Here is a 5,000-nt window from a genome sequence, read left to right on the forward strand (position 1 = left end):
TTATGTTAGTATATTTGTATTTATAGTTCCCCCTCCCCGGGCATTTGTAGGGTATTTTATCACCTCTCCTTGGAATTGATCAAGCCATAATTCTCTCTTTAGGCATTAAAGATGTCTGAGTTCAATGACCACAAGTCAGTGTGCCAGGAAGGATCTGGGTATGTTAAAATACAGTTCAGTGTATTATTTATATTGGTTGATGCTACGCTAAGTAGTTCATTGAGGCTATGTGTTGCTGTCAGTGCTGGAATTCTGGGAGTAGCCCTGTAATATACTAACATCTTTCTACAGGAGAGAGTAAAAATACCTAAAATAATATTATTCATTTCAAAGTTAAAAAGGTTTTACAAACTCGGAGCTAAAAGTTAATACTTATGAAATATTTCGTCCGTTTTTTCAACCGGACTTCATCAGTCAATGATGTGAATGTTAAAAAGATGAATTTTAAAAAGGTTTTTAACGCCTCTTGGGGGTTAGAATTGTGTCATAGATGGCTGCTAATTCGTAACCATTGTCTCTGTTTAACGCCGGTTTCGTAAGTTTAATTTGAATAGCTTCTTTTATCCTGCGTTTGAAGGTGTTAACTTCGGTTGATAGTACTTTTGTCCTATTTGGGTCCACCGAGTGGCCCTCCAGGCGACAATGCTCGTGAATAGCTGATGAACTTCTTGATTGGTGTTCTTTTACTCTGATTTCCAGAGAGCGGGCCGTTTCGCCAACGTACTCCTTGTTACACTTCTCACAATGGATCTGGTACACAGTACCGCATTTCTTGAGATTGACAGTTGTGTCCTTGACACGTACCAATTGTGATCTTAGAGAATTGACGGGTTTATCAATAAGTGTAACCTCGTGTGACTTGAAAGCTCTTTGCAGGCGTTCCGAGATTCCTTTGATGTATGGCGTTGATGCATAGATTTTCTTCTCGTTTTGAGGCTCTTCGGTATCTTCTGTTGTAGATTTTGGATGTGGTATTGTTAGCATCCATTCTGGATAGTTATTCATTTTTAGAGCTTGCTTGACGTGCTGTGTTTCTCTAGTTCTGTCATAACCAAGGTCTGAGCTCTCAACATCAGGGTGTTAACCACAGCTCTTTTGTGTTGTAGATGATGGTTTGATTGGAAGTTTAGGTACTGGTCCGTGTGCGTAGGTTTGCGGTACACTGAGATCTTGGTAGAACCATCTTGGTTAATACTCACACAGGTATCAAGGAAAGGAATCCTGCCATCCTTTTCTTGTTCCGAAGTGAACTGGATATGTTGGTCAATGGAGTTTAGATGTTCTGAGAAGGAATCGACGGCGTTTTCGTGAATCTTGGCCATCGTGTCATCCACATATCGATACCACATAGTTGGAGGGGTGGGGGCGGTGTCCAGAGCTCTGCTCTCGAACTGGTGAAGGCTCTTCTAGACGATACCAATACGTATGAAAAACTGACATCTGACCCAACCAGAGCCATCAAAAACAAACTTATTCAAACCTTGAAGGAGTGGCGCAAAGAAAAGAGAATCCCTAATTATCTTTACAATCAACTGTACCCCACAGCAGAGAATGTCCCAAAGTTCTACGGGCTACCCAAGATTCACAAGAAAGACGTACCGCTACGGCCAATAGTTTCGAGCATTGGTAGCGTGATGTATGATACTGCCAAGTTCCTTGCTAAGATTATGAAACCTCTTGTTGGCCTCAACAGTCATCACATCGTCAACAGTGAAGACTTTGTCAACAAGATTGCAGAACTTGAAGTACCCCCTGGACAGAAACTCGTTTCATACGATGTTTCCTCACTGTTTACCAGCATTCCGATCAATGAAGCCATTCCAGTTGTCAGAGCCAAACTGGAAAGTGACCAGAGCTTACCGGATAGATGCCCGTTAGACATTGCCCAATTATCTGTTCTACTAGAGATGTGCCTCTCGAGCACATACTTCACATTCCATGGTGAATTCTACAAACAAAAGAAAGGAGCCGCCATGGGGTCTCCAATTTCCCTGTAGTGGCCAATCTCTACATGGAACAGTTCGAGAGCAGAGCTCTGGACACCGCCCCCACCCCTCCAACTATGTGGTATCGATATGTGGATGACACGATGGCCAAGATTCACGAAAACGCCGTCGATTCCTTCTCAGAACATCTAAACTCCATTGACCAACATATCCAGTTCACTTCGGAACAAGAAAAGGATGGCAGGATTCCTTTCCTTGATACCTGTGTGAGTATTAACCAAGATGGTTCTACCAAGATCTCAGTGTACCGCAAACCTACGCACACGGACCAGTACCTAAACTTCCAATCAAACCATCATCTACAACACAAAAGAGCTGTGGTTAACACCCTGATGTTGAGAGCTCAGACCTTGGTTACGGAAAACGATGACAGAACTAGAGAAACACAGCACGTCAAGCAAGCTCTAAAAATGAATAACTATCCAGAATGGATGCTAACAATACCACATCCAAAATCTACAACAGAAGATACCGAAGAGCCTCAAAACGAGAAGAAAATCTATGCATCAACGCCATACATCAAAGGAATCTCGGAACGCCTGCAAAGAGCTTTCAAGTCACACGAGGTTACACTTATTGATAAACCCGTCAATTCTCTAAGATCACAATTGGTACGTGTCAAGGACACAACTGTCAATCTCAAGAAATGCGGTACTGTGTACCAGATCCATTGTGAGAAGTGTAACAAGGAGTACGTTGGCGAAACGGCCCGCTCTCTGAAAATCAGAGTAAAAGAACACCAATCAAGAAGTTCATCAGCTATTCACGAGCATTATCGCCTGGAGGGCCACTCGGTGGACCCAAATAGGACAAAAGTACTATCAACCGAAGTTCACACCTTCAAACGCAGGGATAAAAGAAGCTACTCAAATTAAACTTACGAAACCGGCGTTAAACAGAGACAATGGTTATGAATTAGTAGCCATCTATGACACAATTCTAACCCCCAAGAGGCGTTAAAAACCTTTTTAAAATTCATCTTTTTAACATTCACATCATTGACTGATGAAGTCCGGTTGAAAAAACGGACGAAATATTTCATAAGTTTCATAAGTTTTAACATTTAGCTCCGAGTTTGTAAAACCTTTTTAACTTTTATTATGCTTCCGGAGCAGGAAACAAATGTTTTTAATCGTATTATTCATTTCATTCTACTGAAAGTGGAGATAGGTCGTCCCAGTCTGATGTGCTTCTAATCTCAAATTGACTTGCAAAAAAGAAATAATAAATAATGTGGTAATTTGCCCTTACAGTATGGCCTTAAGGAACTGTAATCAAGAAACTGGAAGTGATAACCAACAGGAGGGTTGCATTGAAAAGTACATGTTTACAACCAAAGTGTCAGCTTCTGATTGGGTAGCTTCTGATAAGGTTTGTGTTGTCAGCAGGGATTGTAGATATTGGCATTTCAACTTTCTTGCATGCACTAGATTCGAAGCTTTTCCAACCAGACAATAATATTTTACATGACTATTAAAAATATATTGACACTTGGCTTTTATTTTTACATCTAAAAGCCCTTTGTGAGTTTAATACAATAAAGCTGTACATGACGTCCTACCTCAACTTGTTAACTTGATCAAATGGGCACATTTATAAGAGATCAACAATGATTAAGGAGTGTTCTTATTAATTATTAACAATCATTTTGTTGAATCCACAAACAAAAAAAAATATGTTCAGCAGTGAGCACAATTTTTCTCAGCCCTTATGATTGAGTTCAGTTCTCTTTAGCATCATTTGTTTTAGTCCCATCAGTACCTCTACGTCATTTCATTAGATTTTGTCTGATGTGCAATTAGAGAGTAAAGAATGAATGAAAGTTTTCTTTCGTTACAGAATGTACCGAGGATTGAAGCTCAATAAAGCATAGCTGATAGTAGCGAAGACTCACCACTTAACTTGATTCATGTACATTTTGTTTTATTTCCAGTGGCGTGTATATTCAACACTGACTATAATTTGTCAAACATTTCCATTTCAAGATATGCCTTGACCGTGTTCTAAAGTGCAGCTTCAATTTGGAACGTGCTATTGAGAGTCTTACCAACAGAACTGTTGGTGAGTACCATTACATATGAAGTTTTCATATACCATATATTGCAAAAGCAGACTTCCATTCTAACCATGAGAACATTTTCGTTTCACTCATGGAACATTTGAATACTTTTGTGACCTTGTAAGAGCAGATCTACAAAAACAACAGACGCGGATGTGAACGCCACTTAGTGTAGAAGAAAGGGTCGGTTTAGCATTATGGAGACTTGCAACCGGCAACAGTTATAGAAGCTGCGGATTTAATTTGGAAGAAGAAAGTCAACAGTGAAATATACCTGCAGTGAATTCAAGTGCGCTCTTCTTCGAATGAAGGATCAATTCACAAAATTTCCCTTGACAAGGCAGAAAATAACAGAAAAGGTTGACGTGCTTGAAGAGATGTATGGTATACCTCAAATTGTGGGAGCCATAGAGATAAATGCTCCACCACAAAATCATGAGGGTTATTATAATCGTAAGCAGCATTACAGAGTGACCCTTCATGGCATATATTATATATAGTTGATTCTACAATGGAGGACAAAACTCCTTGGGACGGATATCGAAAACCTTCCTTCCAGAGCCTTTTCTTTTCACATATTCAAATGTAGCATAATATGCACTTCTCTAACCACGTGGATACCACGAATGGCCCTCCCCTCCCCCCTCCAAACAATGTTGAAATGAACAAACTCTTTTAGGACAGGGTAAAGTGTACAGCGCCGCACAAACTACAACATTGCTTGGGGGGTGGGGGAAAAGGGGAGAAATAAAGGCAGATCATGTCAAGCGTCGTAAGAGTTTTGTCCCCCATTGTAGCTTAAAATTTATTCATGGTATGGTAGGCTATCGGGGCAGCATACATGATGCTTGCATTCTTAGATAAAGTGCACCATAGGATATGACACAAAATGAACAAATTCTTTCTGGTGTGACTAGGGCTATCAATGAAGTAGA

Source organism: Montipora capricornis, unplaced genomic scaffold (assembly GCF_036669925.1).
Source record: "Montipora capricornis isolate CH-2021 unplaced genomic scaffold, ASM3666992v2 scaffold_160, whole genome shotgun sequence".
Classification (NCBI taxonomy): Eukaryota; Metazoa; Cnidaria; class Anthozoa; order Scleractinia; family Acroporidae; genus Montipora; species Montipora capricornis.